The sequence below is a fragment of the Agelaius tricolor genome, unplaced genomic scaffold (genome assembly GCF_023055355.1).
Source record: "Agelaius tricolor isolate 1412-34295 unplaced genomic scaffold, bAgeTri1.0.p SCAF_13, whole genome shotgun sequence".
Lineage (NCBI taxonomy): Eukaryota > Metazoa > Chordata > Aves > Passeriformes > Icteridae > Agelaius > Agelaius tricolor.
Window position 1 is genome coordinate 35,566 of NW_027269273.1, and position 20,254 is coordinate 55,819.

The 20,254-nt window shown below is 46.1% G+C and overlaps 1 long non-coding RNA gene across 3 annotated transcripts; it reads right to left on the minus strand.

Annotated features, from left to right (window-relative positions):
• Positions 1-1,674: 1,674 nt before the first annotated feature.
• LOC139595285 (uncharacterized) lies at positions 1,675-14,302 on the minus strand. 3 transcript variants are annotated; one of them, XR_011680992.1, is made up of 4 exons: positions 14,278-14,302; positions 12,398-12,461; positions 11,645-11,720; positions 1,675-2,004 (listed from the first exon to the last, which is right to left on the minus strand). It is a non-coding gene; the product is annotated as an uncharacterized lncRNA (long non-coding RNA). The 3 variants fall into 3 exon arrangements; XR_011680990.1 differs by lacking the exon at positions 14,278-14,302 and adding an exon at positions 13,077-13,466; XR_011680991.1 differs by lacking the exons at positions 1,675-2,004; positions 11,645-11,720; positions 14,278-14,302 and adding exons at positions 11,861-12,120; positions 13,077-13,464.
• Between the last annotated feature and the right edge of the window lie 5,952 nt (positions 14,303-20,254).

A 20,254-nucleotide genomic window follows, 5' to 3' on the forward strand; every position in this document is an offset into this window, starting at 1 on the left:
TACCTTATTACTACCTCTCTTGGGAATTCTCATCGTGGATCCCAAAAGGAATAAATACCTCACAGTGTCCTAAAGCACAAAGTAGCACGCACCAGCTCCTCACACTCCCAGGAGGTCAGCACAGCGTGCACCGAGTCTGCAACAAATTCTGCTCAGTGAGGGTCTGCAAACAAAGTTTCAAGTGATGAATTGAACTGATTTTCAAGGGACGCTTTCTGAGCACAGAAGCACAACAAAGAACAAGCAGAAACAATCCTTAAAAAAATCTGCAAGTTTTATTTAGCATGTATGCGACTGATTGCCACCCTATGGCTTCTCACTTCGATTTATCTGTAGGTTCAGGGAGATGATAATGCACACTCTGCCTTCCCTGAACCCCTCACATCAGCTGAGTGCTGCTCAGCGCGTTCAGATAATCGGGAACTGGATTATGCACACCCAGATGGACTGGAACTCCTCTGCTGGAGATTCAGGAGACGAGAGCAGAGAGGCGCTGGCTGAGGCGTCATCCCAATTCTATTTCTGTGTGACGAGAAGTAGTTTGTTCCCAACAGCTGCAACAATCCTCAGCTCGCTCCCGTGGTGAGTATTAATGGCACACAGATGGCAGCCTGAGGAAATAATGGTCTAGGCTCTAAGTGGTTGGGACAGGGTCTGATTTTTTTCTTTCGTATTTGTATGATGATCAGTACAACAGGGCTCTGATGGATGACTCGGCAACACGCAATTAAAAACTCCTCCATAGGATTACATGGACTTGTAGGAAAAGACAAAAGCCTATCACCCTTCTGAAATCTCCTTTTAATCCGAAGCACGTGGATTGTCACTGTACTGCAACTTCCAGGTTTTCAAAGCAGCTTACTTCTGAAGACCAGGAAACATTTATTTCTACAGAAACAATGGGCAGCACCCAGGCTAATCTAAGCACTACTGTTTGATAGGGGATCTGCAAGTGTGCCAGTCCAGCTTAAAGTGGGCTTTATGCCAGTCTAACATCCCCACAAAATCCTTCGCGTATTTCCCGACCCCGAAATCTTATTTTTCCCTAAAGATTCTCATCATTAGCTGTTGCAGTGTGATTTCCTCTTTCACCTATCCCAACCCCCTCAGGTGCACCAACCTGTCCCCCTCCTCCTTTTGCCCTCCTGCCTAAGAGCTGTTCATCAGTCTTAACATTCCAGCAGGGCGTCGTGTGGTTGGCAGACGCTCCTCTGGTCTGGGCTCATTGGCTTGTCCAAGTGTCTGTATCCTTGGGCCTTCCCCTCCTCACACCTGGTTGGCCCTCACCTGTCCCTCCCCTCCCCCTGTCCCCGGGGCTTAAAAGGACACAAGACCATGCAGCCAGGGTCTGTCTGGGAGCCGTTACCACATTCAGAGGTCTACCATGCTGAAATAAAACTCTGGATTAAAGACTCTATGACAGAACCTGCTCCTTTTCTCTTCACTGCTGCTTGAACCTTTTCCACCAAAGGTAAACTGAGTTCCTACTTTGCCTGGATTTGTTCTGAGTGCTCAGCTGCAGCATCCAGCCAGCAAAGGTATCTCTGCGGTGAAAAATGCCACAGCTGCTGCCTTTGGTCTAGCAGCAAGGGCCAGAAGAAGCCAGGCAGGACACACCCAGAAACCTCCGGGTCTAATATTGAATAATTAGTGATGTCCAAGTAACATGGTTTTTTTTACAGCATTCAAAAATATCATGCTGGACTGAACTAGAGAGTAATTTTCCAATATAAGCTTAGCAAAGTTTGAATTGACTCGTCCAGACAGAAAACCTACAAGTGAACACCTACACCTGCCTAAAAAGACCTAACAAGCCCCTGGCAGCTACTGGCATCAAAGCACAGTGGATGTTTCTAATACAGGGTAAGGATAACAATATCACCTTTTGTTCTCTCCAGTTTGTTTCCTCTGCAGTCATATTTGCTTCTTATGATTTTTTCAGTCTCTGTATCTTCTCGGACAACACTGAGTCTGACAACAAGGATACGAGAGTCTTTCCCTGCCCTATGGAGAGAACCAGGAAAAAAAGTTAAAAAAAGAACACGGCAGTTTGAAATTAATATTTCCGATGAGAAGCAGTAATAAAGCCTCTCTGATTTGGCCTTATTATAAAGCAGAGCAATAGGGCTCAGGAGCTCAGTCCCTGAGTAGGGACCAGGTGCCCGAGGCTAGCTCGCTCATGCCAACGCCGCAGGGCTAGCATCTAGCAAGCATGGTGATTATCAGCTCTATAGTGATTGCAAGCTCTTAGGATTTCCAGCTTTGCTTGCTAGGTAGTGGTGCCCCGGGCTTGAGGCTGCAGCAGACGGAGAGAGAGGAGAAGGAGAAGGAGAAGGCGCAGGCTGTTCCACGGAGATGGCTTTATTTGGGGGGGGTCCGTGAAGGGTCTCTGCTCTTCTTCTTTCTCCCCTAATGGGGTACAGTATGCTTCTTTTATAGTGTTGGAAAGGATCCAAGCTTGACCAAAGGTAAGGGGTTAACATGACATTGCCTTATAGGGTAACAGAGATAGGTTAAGGGCGGAGGACAGGGAAACAGGAATTTTCTTTTGCTGTTTCAGCATTCCTATTGTTCATATTCTCCATGGTGCTTTTCCTAAATCTATGGGGTTTACTACAACTCCACTTTCTGTTTTTACAAAAAAGGCGTTCACTATAGTTCTTTTGAAACAGTGAACAAGGCATGAGAACATAGCTAACGCAATAACAACTACAAGGAGAATCATTCCCTTAACCAAGGATGCAACCCATCCTGTTAATCCCCATTGCCCGAAAAGTTCATTGACCCAGTCTGGGATTCTTTCTACTTTCAAGTCCTTCACGAGATCTTTCAGTTTCTGGATGTTAGTATGGATGGATTCCGAGCGTGAAGAGAGGTTGAAGCAGCACATCCCTTCGAAGTCTTCACAGCCGTGTCCATGGGCAAGCAGCAGGAAGTCGATTGCTGCTCGATTTTGGAGAGAAGCCTGTCTTGTGGTTTCTTCTTCCTTTAAGAGATCACTCAAGGCTGCAGATGTAGCGTTAGCTTGTTTACTGAGCCAGCACCCAAGGTGATTGATTTCACCGAGGGCTTTAGCTGCAGCTACCCAGGGTAAGAACAGGGAGACAGCAATCTTTTTTGGTTTGTTCCAATCGTATAATTTAGGATCACAATTTTCATCAAATTCAGTGTAGGACCTTTTTTGTCGTTTTGATTCGCTTTCTTTTTTCCAATTATGTAACAGGGTGATGTTTGGAGTAAGGGTAGAAAGTTTTCCAAGGGTACAGGGACCTCCCTGGAGTCGGGAGGGGATCCCAGCCCATACTCTGTCACCACAGATCAGAAACATTCCCTTGGGTAATACTTTGGGATGGAGAGAGAACACAGAAATCATACGAGCCGTTTAATTGCACCAGTTGTGAGAGTTATAGGCTTTGTTAATTGGTGCTATCTCTTTTTGACATGTGTTTTTGTTCTGGTCAATTTCTGGCCAATTGTTTTTTGGACGCTCAAAGTAAAATTTGACACAGTATGTAGCCTTGGAGGACCCCAACAGATCTAATTCTTGGGGTTCCTCTCGAGCATCTGGCAGAATTTTTGTCCACTCGTCCCAAGTATCAGCCACATTGGGTCTCTTACCTGTGGTGCAGAGGATCTCTGAGTTATAGACAGGCCAGTCATCTGCTACAAAGGGAATTCCTACTAGACATGTAGGAAGTGGATTATCAATGCTTCCCATGGACAAGCACATGTTGTCCTGTTTTAATGTTCTTGGTAAGGTTACCCAAACATTTTGGCTAGGCTGTGGGCTAATCCAGCCAAAGGCACGCGGTACAGTGAAGAACATCCAGGCAGCAGTGAGGACAGCAGCAACGGAGATATTTTTCATCTTTGGGCAGGAATAGGGCTTCTGATAGGGAATATAAGCAGAATTTGTTATGTTTATGATGAGAGGGTTTTCTGCCTTGTTCTTTTCTGTGTTCCCCTCCTCCCCCCCTTTTTCTTTTAATTTCTAAGCTACACTAAGGGAGGAGGAGTGGGTAGAAGGTTAAGGGGTTTTAAAAGGTTAGGGAGAGGGAATAACAGGGTGAGGGTTTTTTTGTTTGTTTGTGGTTTTTTTGTTTGTTTGTTTGTTGATTTTTTTTCTTTCTTTAAATACAAAAAACCTGTGTAACAACATATAGTTCAGAGAGCACTTTTGTGTTAAGGCTATCTATGGCCTGATGCAGCAGACTGTTGTTTAGCTTTCAGTTTTGTCTGCTGTCTTGTAATGGGGCGGTCTGTTCTTGTGTTTGTGGGTATTCGGCGACGTCTTCGTCTCCAGGCAGAGCTGGTTTGGTTTTGAGGTGGTCTTGTGTTTGCCTCAGGAGTGTTCTTGTCCCCGTTTGCAGGAGTAGTGTTCGCAGAGCCTAGGTATGGCTTTATGTTTTTTCCTGGGTACCACCTCGGACCGGATGGTAGTAGCATGCATGCATATCCTCTACCCCAGGTAATCAACTGGTGAGGCCCAGAAATTTGGTGTGTTTCAGGGTCCTTCACAAGCACCGGTGGTTTCTCAGTGAGCTTTGCTTGGGTGGTATTTGCAAAGTGGCGAAGTATTGGTGGGTCAGGCTCTGATGCTCTACAGTTCAGGAAGCTGATGACATAGAGAGCCTTGCAAAGTCTTTCCACTGGAGATGTGATTCTCGTGTCTCTGTTCTGTTGATCGAGGAGTCTTGAGGGTTTGATGTGTCCTTTCCATGATGGATTGTCCTGTGGGGTTTACAGGTATGCCAGTCTTGTGTGCTATTCCCCATTCATTGAAGAACTCCTTTAACTTGCGGGAAGTGTAGGCTGGTCCATTATCTGTTTTAATCTCTTTTGGTACACCCAGGGCGGCAAAAGCGAGGAGAAAGTGTTTTATTGTGTGCATGGTATTTTCTCCTGCATGTGATGATGCAAATACTGCTCCTGAAAACGTGTCGACCGATACATGCACGTATTTTGACTTTCCAAAAGGTGCGAAGTGAGTTACATCTGTCTGCCACAGCTGGCAGCTATTCAGACCTCGGGGATTGACTCCCATCCCCATGGATGGTATCTGATAGGTCTGACAGTTCGGACATGTAGCAACAATAGCCTTTGCCTGATCCTTTGAGAGCTTAAACATTCTCATAAGGGCAGGTATATTTTGATGAAAAAACGCATGTGACAACTTTGCCTGGGCAAAGATTTTAGGAACATTAGCAGTTTCTGCTGCCATTGCTAATGCATCCGCTTTTCTGTTGCCCTCTGCAACAAAGCCTGGGAGGTCTGTGTGTGACCTCACATGCATTATATGGTAAGGTTGCTTTCTGTGGGAGATTAGGTATATTAATTTAGAGAGCAGTTGGTACAACTTTGGATTAGAGACCTCTTTGAGAAGAGCATGTTCTGCTCTCATCGCTATCCCAGCGACATAAACTGAATCTGTAACCAGATTGAAAGGCTTGTTTTCAAATTTTTCAAAGGCTCTGACAACAGCTGCTAATTCTGCGATCTGTGGAGATCCCTCCGCTATTTGTGTGTCAGAGTGCCAGTCTTGTGTTTGGTGGTCTCTCCATGTAACCACTGACTTGTGGGAAGACCCTGAGCCATCTGTAAAGAGGGTTAGAGCCTTGAGAGGTTTTCTACTTTGGATTTGTTTTGGAATCAAATGGAAGGTTACATCAGGGTTAAAAAGTTTGTGTTTTGGGATCTTAACTGAAGTTTGGCCCGTGTAGCTATCCAGGGCAAATTGGAGGCTTTCATTGGTCTGGATCAAATCCTCAAAGTCTGTAGGAGTTATTGGTAAGTATATGCATTCGAACTCACAACCTGAAAGAGAGCGAAGGCGAGTCCTTGCCTTTTTTATTAAATGTGCTATGACCTCCTGGTAGGTGGTGAGTGTCTTTGTGGGCTGGCTACTTGTAAAGACCCATTCCAGTATCAACAAAGGGTCTTGAAGCTGGGAGTCCCATTGGAAAATCAGTCCATGGAATCGAGGTGCTTTTCCCAGGATGATGAACTGGAAAGGCAGGCTGGGCTCAAAGCAATGGGCTTTGCGTGAAGACAGGGCTTCCTGGACTTTGGTGATGGCCCCTCTGGCTTCTTCTGTGAGAGTGCAGGGAGAGTCCAGGTCCTTAGGTCCACAAAGAAGGTTGAACAGGGGAGCAAGGTCCTCTGTTGTAATTCCTAGCAGTGGACGTACTCAGTTGATGGATCCGCACAGGCTGTGTAAGTCCCTGAGGGTTTTTGGGTCGTCATTTATGGTGATCTGCTGAGGTACGATGGTCCTTTCCCGGATGTGGACTCCAAGGTAAGTCCATGGCTTGGTGTACTGGATTTTGTCCTCACGAATCTCCATTCCTGCCTTTTCTATGGTTTCAATAGTCTTTTTAACTGTATTGTCCAAGTAAGCTTTATCTGAAGCACACACCAGTATGTCATCCATATAGTGATGGATGATAGCATCGGGGAATGATTTCCGAATGGGAGACAGGATGTGAGCCACGTACCACTGGCAAATAGTGGGGCTGTTTTTTAGTCCTTGAGGAAGATAACGCCAATGATATCTTTTGAGCGGGGCCTCCTTGTTAAGCGAGGGAACGGAAAAAGCAAACCATGGAGCATCCTCAGGTTGCAGAGGAATGTTGAAGAAACAGTCCTTAATGTCTATGATAGCAAGTGTCCAGTCTCTAGGCAGCATCGATGGGGAGGGTAGGCCAGGCTGGAGAGGGCCCATGTCCTCGATGACCTCGTTGATTCTGCGAAGGTCGTGGAGGAGCCTCCACCTGTTTGTCCCAGGCTTTGGTAGAACAAAGACTGGAGAGTTCCAAGGGCTGTCAGACTCCACTATGTGGCCTTTTGCGAGCTGTTCTTCCACCAGGGTGTTTAGGGCACGCAGTTTGGCTTTATTAAGGGGCCACTGTTCAATCCAGATTGGCTTGTGACTTTTCCAGGTGAGACGAGGTGTTTCTGGCAGCGCGCTTAGCTCAGTGGCCCCGATTAGAAATCCTGAGTGGGAATACGTAGGGAAGCTCCCCACTGGGATAGAACGTCCCTGCCCCAAAGGGTGATGGGGGCCCTTACCACAAATGGACGAATGGTTGCCAGCTTGCCTTCAGGCCCTTCCACGAGGATGTTGTTCTTGCTTCTCATGGACACTGTAGCTCCGCCAATCCCTGAAATCATGCCTGCAACAGGTTGTAGATCCCAGTGTGCTGGCCATTCTGAGCGGGCGATGATGGTCACATCAGCACCAGTGTCCAGCATCCCTGGTAGGTGGGTCTTCTCGCCTTTGCAGGTGAGGCTGCACTCGATGGTAGGCTTGGATGGTCCCACGACTTGTGCCCACATAGCTGTAGGGTTGAGAGGAATCTGTTCCCTGTGATCCTTTGTGAGTAAAAAGGCTTGTGCTATTGGAGTTCCCTTTGAAAGAAAAAATGGTGAGTCTATGCAGTATACCTGGATGAGAATCTCTTGTCCTGGCTGCACTGTCAGCACCTCTGGAACAATGAAGATCTCCTTTGGGCTATTAAGAGAGTCACCTATAATTAAAATATGCGAAGGACCACCTTTTGGCCCATATTTGCCTGTGGGAACACGGTGAACATTCTCATTATTAAAGTCAATGGACAAAGCAGTTACCAGTTGACGGTGGGTTCCCATCTGGGTTGCCCCGTGGGTTGGATCCTCTTCTTGTGGTCCGGAACGTCCTGGGCTGGTGCGGGGTTGGGTCTGGGTGGCCTTTGATTTGTTGTCAGCGCCCGGGGCTCGACCGGGCTGCGCAAGGAGTTTCCTGGACGCTGCTGGTAGTGCTGCTGATTCTGGGGTCTTTGGTAATTGTTACAGTGGTATCGGGGGTGTGATCTCTCTGAGCAATCCTTTATGTAATGTCCAAGATCCCCACAGTGATAGCATCTAGCTTAGTCTTTAGAAGCTATTACTGCATATGCACCAGAAACTCCTTCAGCAATACCCTTAGCAACTGCTCGGGCCACTGTATTTTCAGTGGACATGTGACGTGTACAGCATTCCAGCATTTGCTCTATGGTGGGGTCTGTATCCATGGGTAGAGACCTCAAAATGGCTTTGCATTTTTCATTTGAGTTACTCAAGGCAAGTTTATATTAGAGTTCCTTCCTTGCCTCTGTGCTCTCTATGTGTTTCTCCAGAGCATCTCTAAGTCTGTCCACAAATTTGATAAAACTTTCATCTGTCCCTTGTTTAATAGTAGAAAAATGCATTGTTGGCATTGATTCATCATGCACGAGAAGTAAAGAGGTTTTTGCTGCGAGAGCGATGTCCTGCAGTGCCTCTTTATTCAAGGTTTCCAATTGGTCTGCTGGTTTCTGTAAGTCACCTTCACCAGCTAGTTGGACTACCGTAAAATTCGTCTTATTAGCATCCGCAGAATATGAGTCTGATAATGTTTTTAAATGTCTTTTCCAATGCCTGTCCCATAACATATATTCTGCTGGGGACAGGAGGCAGTGTGAAATATTTTTTATATCATGGGGAAGGAAAACATGTGCTGAGAACATGGCTTCTAAGAAATTTCTAAAAATATGTGAGCTTCACCCATGTTCTTTGGCTATATTTCTCAATTGCACTAGTTCCTTATTCGAGTTAACCTTCCATGTCTTTATAGTGGACTTGCCACCGTTCCGTCCTTGCTTATATTCTACTGGGAAAGCATTAATTTTCTGTGCCAGCTCCCAGTCCCCAGCTTTGGTCGCTTCTATTTTAATAAAAGCCCATGGATCCATGTGGATCATATCAGAATCAGATTCACTGCAAGAGCTCTGGTCCTCTGAGGAGGACTGGGGGGAGGTTGCTATCCGTGACTTACGCTTTTTTAGTTTAGAAGAGTTTTTCAAAGGTTTCAGTGGCTGGGGGGGGAGACATGGCATGACCTGGCTAGGGGGAGGCGCCAATGGAGCTGGGATCGCAGCACAGCACGCACAGGAACGGGTGGGGGAGGTGCCTGGTATTCCGTTCGGGTGGCATTGAGGGTGGGTGGGGGGTTGGGGGGACGTGTGGTTGGGGCAGGGGGGCTGGGCGGGGTGGGGGTGCGGGCATGGGGGAGTGGGGGTGAGCAGGCAGTGGTACCGGTCCGGGGTGCTGCGGTTACGGGGTGGTGTGGTGGGACTATGCTTGTGTGAGATGTCCCTGCTGTGGCAGGCAGGGAGCAGGGGGAGGGGGCGGGGATGGACACGGGCTCGGGAGTGGCGGGGCTGTGGCGTGGGGAGCCATCGGGAGGGGCCGGGCCGGTCAGAGCCGGGGCGGGGGGAGCGGGGGCGGCGGGCGCGGCGACGGGAGGGGTGGTGGGAGACACCAGGGCGGGGGTGGGGGGGGGGCCGCAGCGGAGGGGGGCAGAGCCAACGCAGGGGCGGAGGGGGCGGCAGAGGCGGGAAAAGGGACCCCCGGGACCGGAAGCAAGGAGGAAGCCGAGCCGGGGGTAGGGGGGGATGTGTGGAGTTACAGATAAGACAGGATCCGCAGAGTTAGGCAGTGCAGGTCCCGTAGGGGTGGAGGATGTGGCGGGGGGGAACCGTGGTGGGCAGCGTAACCTCTGCCTTAGGAGTAACGGAGGCGAGAGGGACTTTAGGACCGAAGGGGAGATGTGAGGTATGCAAGTGAGCTTCCTCTGAGTCCTTATCAGTCTCGTTAGTATTTGAAGAGGAAGTGTCTGTTACCGACTGCAAGATTTTTTCTCTGTTAAATCTTTCAACAGTTTTAGTTATTATATGGAATAAAGGCAAATAATTAGTTACAGAGAAATCCTGGTTTGTTTGGGAGATATATATTGTGTTCCCGATCATATCCCAAAACGAATTTTCAGTGACTGCTTTCTTATCAGTATCAGGGTATTGCGAAATAATCCCAGTTACAAATTTTTTAAGGTTAGTTTTTGAGAGCTTGCCTTTAGAAAAGGAGAATTTGTTAGCAGATAAGATTTCTAAAATAGTTAAATATATCTCTCTCTTGGTTTTACTTAGTTTTAATGTACTAAAAATTGTACCCATGTTAATGGTTAGCCCTTCCAGCAGAAAAAAACGCAAAAAAAAAAGGAAAAAAAAAAAGAAAAAAAAGTTTTAGAGCCCTGAAGTTATGCGCACAATATTAGCTAATACTTACAGTTCCTGGGGTCCAAGATCTGTGGAAGGGGTCTGCTGCCGTTCAGTTCTCCTCGGAACTTTCTCTCGTTCAGATGTAAAATTTGAGTGTCGAACTGACCCTCCTGGGGATAGGATTTTCTAAAACAAAAAGTCCCTTCACAGAAGGAGCAGCTTCCCAAACAGGCAATCACAGAAAACCTCGGGAGGGCTTCATTGCTCAACCAATGGATATGGCCTCTGGGGGAGTCCGTAGTCGTTGGGACGCCACTTTAATAAGGCCTCTCTGATTTGGCCTTATTATAAAGCAGAGCAATAGGGCTCAGGAGCTCAGTCCCTGAGTAGGGACCGGGTGCCCAAGGCTAGCTCGCTCATGCCAACGCCGCAGGGCTACCATCTAGCAAGCATGGTGATTATCAGCTCTATAGTGATTGCAAGCTCTTAGGATTTCCAGCTTTGCTTGCTAGGTAGTGGTGCCCCGGGCTTGAGGCTGCAGCAGACGGAGAGAGAGGAGAAGGAGAAGGCGCAGGCTGTTCCACGGAGATGGCTTTATTTGGGGGGGTCCGTGAAGGGTCTCTGCTCTTCTTCTTTCTCCCCTAATGGGGTACAGTATGCTTCTTTTATAGTGTTGGAAAGGATCCAAGCTTGACCAAAGGTAAGGGGTTAACATGACATTGCCTTATAGGGTAACAGAGATAGGTTAAGGGCGGAGGACAGGGAAACAGGAATTTTCTTTTGCTGTTTCAGCATTCCTATTGTTCATATTCTCCATGGTGCTTTTCCTAAATCTATGGGGTTTACTACAAAGCAGCACCTAACAAACAGAGCAACAGTAAAAAAAGCATGATACCTCTCTGGGGACAGAAGACTTACAACCTCTCCAGGATTTACAATTCTAGTAACCAAGCCCTTCAGTACAGCAGCCAAGTGTCCCATTAGGTGGTGCTGCACCAAAGAATGATCTGGGAGGTTCCAAAGAGTGAAATGCACATTATTTTCCAAAGACATACAATCTTGCAGAATAACAAAACTACAATAGATATAAACTACAGGGCAAGAGTACAAGTGTTAAGGAGGAGCTTGAACCATCTTGAGGAGCTGGAAGCATCCAGGTGAGCAACTGATAACTGGATCCTCAACAGAGTTTGAGGAACCCTTCAGGATACAGAAGGGTTTTCCCCAGAAATTTCACAGGCTGAGTTTTGATAGAAGTACACTTGCCAGATGCTCAGAAATGTCACCCATTCTCCGGGTGTCTTGAGAGAGCTGCGAATGGCTCTCACATAGTTTGAGCTAGTTCTGTAAGGTCTCAGGGTGAATTTCACCAGATGCAACCAAACTGGGCAACTCCCAGTGGGACAGAAGGAACCCAAAGCTTGTTTTACCCAAAGCTTGGGTAAGCAGAGCTCCAGCAAATACTGAGGAAACAGACATAACAGGGTAAAAAATAATAAACCTACTTTTTTTTTTTTTTTTTTTTTTTAATCTTGCCTCTTTTTTTTTTTTTCAGATGAGCAAAACAATTAAGGAGAAGGTGAAAAACTCACCATGACTGAACATTTCATCATCTGTAAGCTGACCATCCTTAGCATAGAGGATTCCAAATTTAAAATTCACCAATCCCTGGGAAATAAAACCAGATACTGTATGATAAACAGTCAAACAGAAGACGTAAGAATTTGTTTCCTCTAAGGACTTTCAGGTATGTATGTATCTTTGTATACATCGCATTCGAACATACATTTTATACCATCTCCCACTACATAACAATTTACCTTTAAACTTTGATAGTATAGCATAAAATCATGAACTTCAATTGTTGCTCCATTATTGTTAAGTTGGTGCTTAAAGTTATTTTTGCTGTCATGTTCAAAAAAAATTACTTATTTTTACTGTAATGAGCAATTGATTTCCAAGTCATCATAAGCCCATCAAAATACAAAGCTGTATTCACCGGACGGGTCTGTGAGCTAGAAGTAGTTAGGCTTATACTTACCTCTTGCTCTTCCAGAACCAATAAATCCTGTCAACAAAACCAGTATCTTTAGACCCCTCCTATTAAAGATTCTACAAGGATGAGGGTTTTATTTGTGTTTAGAAGTTTGGATTTGAAATGGCCAGTTCAATGGATAAAGACAGTTTAAGTAGTATTACATTATTATTATTATTATTATTATTATTATTATTATTATTATTATGTGCTACTGGAAGAGACAAACGAGTAGTATCTATACTTAATTACTTCTATTTCCTGAAAATAATAAAGAAAAAGAACCAAACAAAAAAAAGTCACTTCCTACCTTTTGTATCTCAGGATGAAAAATTTCTCTTGGGCTCTTCTCCAATTTATCAAGACTCATAGCACTGAAATGCAAATGAACTAGTGCTTTATAGGAGGGCAAGTGCACATTTCAACCTCGAACCACCAATCGATTGCAGTTACAGTGCTTACAAAGTGAATTGTTCCGAGAGCCTCTGGTAAATGGAATGGTTTGTGCAACTGCCATTTCTTTCCCAAAATACTAACTTCCAACACTTCCTAAACTTAGTTTGCATTTTAAAAACAGAAATTAGGGAGACTCTGTGTGGAGATCAGGTTGAAATTTATTTCCTTCTACAGCACAGGGCTCTCTTCCATCACCCTTACTTTGGCTCCACACAGAATCACGGGGAGCATTTTAGGAGGGCTCAAGAACCAATTGTAGTTCTCTCTTTTTCTAGTTCTCTCTCTTCCTAAATAATTCAAGGCAAGTCAAATGAGAAATGACAAGTTCAGCATCAAATTCACACATTTCCCCTTTGTCTGGTCAAGAACAGGCTTTAAAACCACTTATTGCTGCCTTCAACGATTAAGACTTGCAAAACCATTTTTACACGTTTTATAGATTTATCATAAAAACCACAGAACGCAAGCTCTGAATTACAGGAAAAGGTACACAGGCAAATATCTAAACTGATGGCTTATTTGTCAATCCATACCTTAATAGAGATTGCACTGAGAATGGTTTTGTGGGACTCTAAGGGAGACATATTTTCTGAGTACCCTTTAAACAAGAAAAGCTAGAATATATTACAGGACATACCCACTTTTTCTGCATATTCAAATAGGATTATCAATAAAAACATTTCAGTTAAAAAAGAAGGAAGAAAACCAAGGTAATTTTACTCAGCTATATTTACTGCCGATTTAGAGAAAAAAAAAAAAGTTATGAGTGCTGCAAAGAAAAAAAAGTGAACCATAAATGCCTACAGTAGAACTTTAAAACAGTTGCTTGGATAAAAGCATCTCATGGAACATGAAGTAGAAAAAAAGTGAAACCAGCATCAGACCTGCCTATTTTCTTACCATTGCACAAGAAAATCCTAAAAGCAGTATAAAGTCACTGACTAAAACCGATCATAGGATGCAACCGAGAACTATTTAGGCATTTGCTAATCTAAACGGAAACCTTTTCTGGATTCTAGTGTGAAAAATGCATGTATTTTATGATTGGCTTTTCGCAAATATTAAAATTAATATTATATGTGTTGTGTTAGAAAGTAATGCTGTATTAATTCTCTTAAGTAGTGTGTTAAATATAGTTTTAGGTTATAAAAATTGTTAAAATAGAAACGATGCTATGTAGGATACTATTTTTAAAAGAAAGGACTTGCAGTGAGATAGCAGCCACAGGACACCTAAATCTTTCAGAGAAAAAGAATTTATGGCCCTCTTATCAGAAGAAACGAACTTCTTCCCATCTCGAAGGCGCTGTTAGGATTCAGAGGAAGAAGTTGACGATGACCAGACAGAATCCTGTGTTTGAATGGAATTTATGCATCATGTATGACGTGTATGAATATGCAACAGGCTGTTGTTTTTAAGGGTTAATCCTTTGTTAATGGGTGTCCTTTTTCAGGCTCATGCTGCCCAGAAAAAGGTACCCAGATGTCCATAACTCTCTGTATTTATTATCTCATATTGCCCTAATTCAAATTGTCCAAATTATTATTACTCTAATTGTATAACTATTTTTATAACCATTTATTATTATTATTATTACTATTAAATTTTTAAAATTTTGAAAACAAGTGATTGGCATTTTTAACACTAGTGTCAAATCACAAGTTTTGTCTTTAGAAGCTCGAGGCTGGAGAGCATTTCCCCTGGGGGTCGGGAGGGTAGGGGCACAAGGGGCACCTGTGCCATCAGAAGGATCCAGCCCACGTGCTCCTTAGGCTTGCCATTCTCCTGGCCATCGCTGTGTTTATTGCTCAGCGCCGCTCCATCTGTTTTCATGGAAGAAAGAGCCACGAGCACTAAGGCAGTCAGCAGCCGTGTCATTCCAGCGATATCGCAGCGCTCTCTGCTCGCAACGCTGAACACGCTGCGAAGCCGCCTCCGCAGCCGCTCGCCCGTCCCTGCCCGCTGCCCCCGGCCCGCTGTGACCATGCCTCCACTGCCTGCCAAAACTGGCCCCGCCGGGCCGCCCCCGCCCCAGCCATTCTTCTCGGCCCTCGTGTCCCTTTGCACTCCTGAATGTTCCTCAGCCCTCTCCACCATTTACAGACCACGCCCCACCCGCCGCTCGCTCCCGCCCCCGCCCTTCCCTCGATCGGCAGCTGCATCCTTCCCCCGCCCCCGGCACCCAGCGGCGAGGGGCAGGGCGCTGGCTCAGGGGGGCTGCAGTACTGCTCTCTGGCCACAGGGCGGCAGACTTACCAGGGCTGTGATTTTCCCGCCCTTTTGGCTGCCACCTTGAGACGGTCAAGCGAGTCCGCAACATCCGCGACACGCCACTCCTAAGATGGCGGCCTCTCGGCTGCCTGTCGGTGGCGGGCTGCAGTACCGTGCTGTGCCCAAAAGGCAACAGCACTGCGCCCACCCCAGCCAGGGCTGCCTTGGGGATGCGGGCAGGGAAGGTGGCAAATAAGAGCAGGGGCGATCCCCTCAAAAAACTCCTCTGAAATAAATGCCCCAAAACAGCCGGGAAAAAAAAAAAACAAAAAACCCTAACCCAATAAGAACCAAAAACCGAAAAGTTCCGAACCCTTTTTTTAAACAATATTTAAATATATTTTATTTTTATACTTTTCATATTTATATACACATTTATATTTATAATGTATATTGATGTATAACGTTTATTTATACATTTATATTTATAATTTTCTATTTCGATATAAATTTATATTCTATATGGCATCTATTTCTATTACTTAGATTTATTTATATATTTTTTATACATATCTTCATATATTGATTATATATTTCTGTCTTAAGATTTTTACTTCTGTAACACTTATATTATTTAAAATAAAGCCCCTGCCTCTACCCAAATAAAAGCCAAATGAAGCCCTTTCTTTTAAAATGTATTTTAATTTTATAATTATATTTTTCATATATATATTCACATTTACATTTAGAATGTATACTAATGTATAGTGTTATTTGTGTTCTACATTACACCACTTCCTATTATTTATATTTATTTATGTTTTAAATTTCTATATCTATATTTTCATATCTTGTTTATACATTTCTATATTAAGAATATAAATAAAAACCCTTTCTTTTAAACTATATTTACTTTTTTTTATATTTATATTCACAGTTATATTTATAATTTATATTTCTGGAAAATGTTATTTATATTATATATTACATCTCTTCATATTACTCACATTTACATTTATATTTTTAATTAATTTTATTTATAGATATTATATATATTATAGAGAATACCTTTTAATAGAATATCAGATATACAATTTTTGTATTATATAGTTCTTTTACTTATATTTATTTATAATAAGTATTTATAGATATCAGAATATAAATTATATATTTGTATATTTGGATGTATATTTTTATGTTATTTATATTTATATTATTTATAAAAAAACCCAGCCCAGAACCTAATAAAAAGCAAAAATCCCCAATTAATTTTAAAGTATATTTAATATTTTTATATTCACAATCTATATTTAAATATTTTTGTATATGTATAATACATTATAATTAATATCTATTATGTTACAATAATATACTATAGAGTATAGATTTTTGTATTTATCTGTTTTCCATATTTATGTTTATTGTTATAATTATATAATTTTTCTTTCTGAGGAGGAGGGACCTCGAGGAGGATCTGCTGATGAAGGGGCAGCAGATGCAGTTCGCCGAGCGCCTGGTAAGGACAGCCCGGGATCCCCAGCCGCAGTCTAGAGAAGCCCCCTAGCCCCGGTGCTTGGTGCGGGGGGCTGGCCGCTGTGGCCCTGCCCAGCGCCGCTCCCGGGCCCGCCAGCCCGCGCCCCCCACGCCGCTCCCTGGCCTGGGCCGTGCGGGCCGGCTCGGCCGGTGCTGGGCGCGGGGAACGCCCGGCCGAGGGGCACAGCCCGCGCCGAGCCTTTCCTGCCGGCGCTCCCCGCAGCTGCTGCAGGACGAGAGCCGAGCGGCCGAGCAGCTGCGCTGGGCGCTGCCGCGCCTGCGGAGCCCACAGAGGCGCGTGCGAGAGGCGGCCGTCAGGTTCATCGGTGAGCCCCGAGCCCGGCGCCCCTCCCCGCCCCCGGCCCGGCTGCTGTCCCGGAGGCAGCGGGAGCCGCGCCCGGGCCGCTGCAGCCCCGGCCGCCCTCGGCGCTGCCGCCGCCCTCCCGCAGCCAGCCGTGCCCTCGGGCGGCAGCGTGCGGCAGGGGCCGGCAGGAGCCCTGCCGGGGCAGGAGGGCGTGCGGCCGCAGGGCTGGCAGCGCCCGTGCCGGGCAGCTGTGCCGCCTGGCGCCGCCACGGGCTCTGTCTTGCCAGGGCTGGCCGGAGTGCTCGTGAAGGGACAGAAGGAGGAGCTCCAGATGCTCAGCGAGGGTGAGTCAGAGCATCCTGGCCCCGGAGCTACAATCCGTGCCCGGGCTGCGGAGGGCTCTGCTCCCCGTGCGGACGACGGGCGGCGGGGGCAGAGCCCGGAGAGCTGTCAGGGAAATGTGGGCGATGCGTGGCCAGCACCTTCCAGCCAAAGCCTGGCAAGAGCCAGCTGGGATGGCCCTGGCAGGAGGATTTCCTTGGATTCCCTCAATCTGGCCTCTGAGCGTGGCTCTGTTCCTCTCTCTTCCAGCTCTTCAAGCCCTGAGGGAAGATGAGAGCCCATCCTGCCTCAGCATACTGATTCAGCTGACCTTTGAGAGAAGATCTGCAGGACTTTGTTCATCTGCTGGATCAGATGCACCGGTGTCCATTGGCGATTTCCAGTTCCCACTGAAGATGGGGGCACCTGCAGAGCAGGATGGACCAGCTGGAGCTCCAGGCACAGCTCTTGCTGCTCAGAGCTGAGCCTGTGGGAAGCTCCAGGAGCTCCTGCCATCTCTCTCCCTGTTGGCAGCTCCCTCCCTGCAGCCCTCAGGCCCTGCGCACTCCCTTTTTTTATCTCCCAGCTCACCCCTTCCCTTTGCTTTCCCTTAATAAGCAGTTTGGGTTTTTCACTTGACCCGTGTCTCTGTGGAGCTGAAGCGACACAAAACCTGAGCCCGGGGACGAGCAGGGCCCTGCTGCTGTTCTTCTCCGCGCTGTGTTCTGTGCAGGGACAGAGAGGAACAAAGGCAGCTCAGGCTGCAAAGGTCCCTGTCCTGCTGCTCCAGTTGCACAGCCCTGTGGAGTTCAAGGTCGTGCTGAGCACGCTGAAGGGGACAAGGACCCTGGGTTTTAGAAGAGCCAATTTGAGTTTGCTCTGATCCCAGCCGTGAGGGATTTTATGGTGTCCTGGTTCAGGGCAAATTTTGGAGAGAACCCCTAAAGGGGCTCCTCTAGGAAAGCAGATTCAATCGGCCCCTCCCCCCAACCAGTCCAGGAGATAATAGCTCCTTGGAGAAAAGTGGAAAAAATCTGTTTATTAAACAATAAAACCTATACAATATTAAACAATAAAACCCTTGCTGCTCCAAAAGAGATGACAAACTGAGAAAGTCCCCTCCCTGGGTTGTAGCTCAGCTCACTCAGTCTCTGATCAGTCTGTCTTGTGCTGGAAATGTTGCGGGCCAGGCCCGGCCCAGTGGGCCACAGGTGCAGCTGCCAGTGCTCCCCTGGGTGTTCAGTCCAGAGCAGGTTTCAAGAGGTCCAAAGAAAAAGGAAAAAAACCCACAGTCCAGGGAAGTTCCTTGCCTCAGCAAGCTAAAACTAACTAAAGGCAAAGAACAGCTCTGTCCCGCTGTCCATCCACAGACAACACAGTCAGGAGCAGGAATGTGGAGGAGTGAGTGCAGTGTCTGAAAACAAACTGCTGCTTCTTCTCTCCCCCCTTCACTCTCTGCAACAAGTCTTAAAGGTGCAAATTATTATTCAGCATAAACAGAACAAGATGATTGGGGATAAAAGCATCATATAGTCAACCTAGGACATTCCACCCGTTATCCCCTGTCATGGTTTGATGCTGGCGCAATGCCAGTGCCCCCATGAAAATACCTTCTCCCTGGTGTCTGCTGTGAGATGTGACCAGGAATAAGCAAATCAGGCTCCCACTTAGAAATAAAAAAAAAAAAAAAACCTTTATTAACTAAACTACAACTCTAAGTAAAAAGAAAATACACAGGGAAAATGAAAACCTTCCAAAAACATTTCCTCCTTCCCCCAACAAATTTCAATACATCCATCCCCCAAATTACCAACTCTTGGTTCATCACCACCCTTTAGGTAATCAATTCTCATTTCATCAAGAGGAGAGGAGTCCTTCTTGTGCCATAGGCTTCCCCTGGAAACACAGTTGATACCTCTTGTGTTTCCTGTCACAACGTGGCACCGCCCGGAGAACATTTGCCATCGTGACATCTTCCTTCCATGCCCAGTGCTCTCACCACTGCGCATGGACCAGAGCTGCTTCTAGGGTTTTCCTTTTAAGGGTGCTTTGTCCAGTTCCAAAAAAAGAGCACAGTCTCTCACTTTTGGGACATCTGTCCCCCCCAGATTTCACCCCCTGGGGCCGAGGGGTCTCGAGAACAGAGGTCTTCTCCACTGAAGATTGAGGGCTCACGATCTGACTGTACTCAGGAATGTGCATTCACCAAAAACCTATGGCACCTAGGAAAGCTCGTGTCTCCTTCTTATTGTTGGTGGAGACATAGCTGTGATCTTCTTGATGACATCTGTAGGAATCTGACATCGTCCATCTTGCCACTTTACTCCTAGGAACTGAATCTCATGAGCTGGTCCCTTTACTTTGCTCTTTTAAATGGTGAAACCAGCTCCCAGGAGGATTTGCATGATTTTCTCTCCTTTCTCAAACACTTCCACGGCTGTGTTCCCCCACACAATAATGTCATCAATATACTGTAGGTGTTCTGGAGCCTCACCCTTTTCCAGTGCAGTCTGGATCAGTCCATGGCAGATGGTAGGACTGTGCTTCCACCCCTGGGGCAGCCAGTTCCAGGTGTACTGCACTCACCTCCATGTGAAAGCAAACTGAGGCCTACATTCTGCTGCCACAGGAATGGAGAAAAATGCATTGGCAATATCAATCGTGGCGTACCACTTTGCTGCCTTGGACTCAAGCTCATACTGGAGTTCTAATATGTCTGGCACGGCAGCGCTCAGTGGTGGAGTCACTTCATTCAATGCACAGTCCACAGTCCACAACACTCCATCTCCATTCAATGTACAGTCCATAGTCAATCTCCATTCTCCTTCAGATTTACGCACAGGCCAAATGGGGCTGTTGAAGGGTGAGTGGGTTTTGCTGACCACCCCTTGGCTCTCCAGCTCTCGGATCATCTTATAGATGGGAATCACCGCATCTCGAGTGGTTCTATACTGTGGACGATGCATTGTGGAAGTGGCAATTGGCACCTGTTGCTCTTCTCCCGTCAGGCGTCCTACTGCAGATGGATTCTCAGACAAGCCTAGGCAAGGTGTTCAATTGCTGGATGCCCTCTGTCATTACAGCTGCTATCCCAAATGCCCACCTGATTCCCTTTAGGTCTTTGAAAGACCCTCTTTGGAGGTAGTCTATGCCCAAAATACGTGGGGCCTCTGGGCCAGTCACAGTAGGATGTTTCTTCCACTCATTTCCAGTCAGGCTCACATCAGCTTCCACCAAAGTGAAATCCTGGGATCCCCCTGTCACACCAGCAATAGAAACAGACTCTGTCCCTACATGTCTCGATGGGATTAATGTACTTTGCACACCAGTATCTACCAAAGC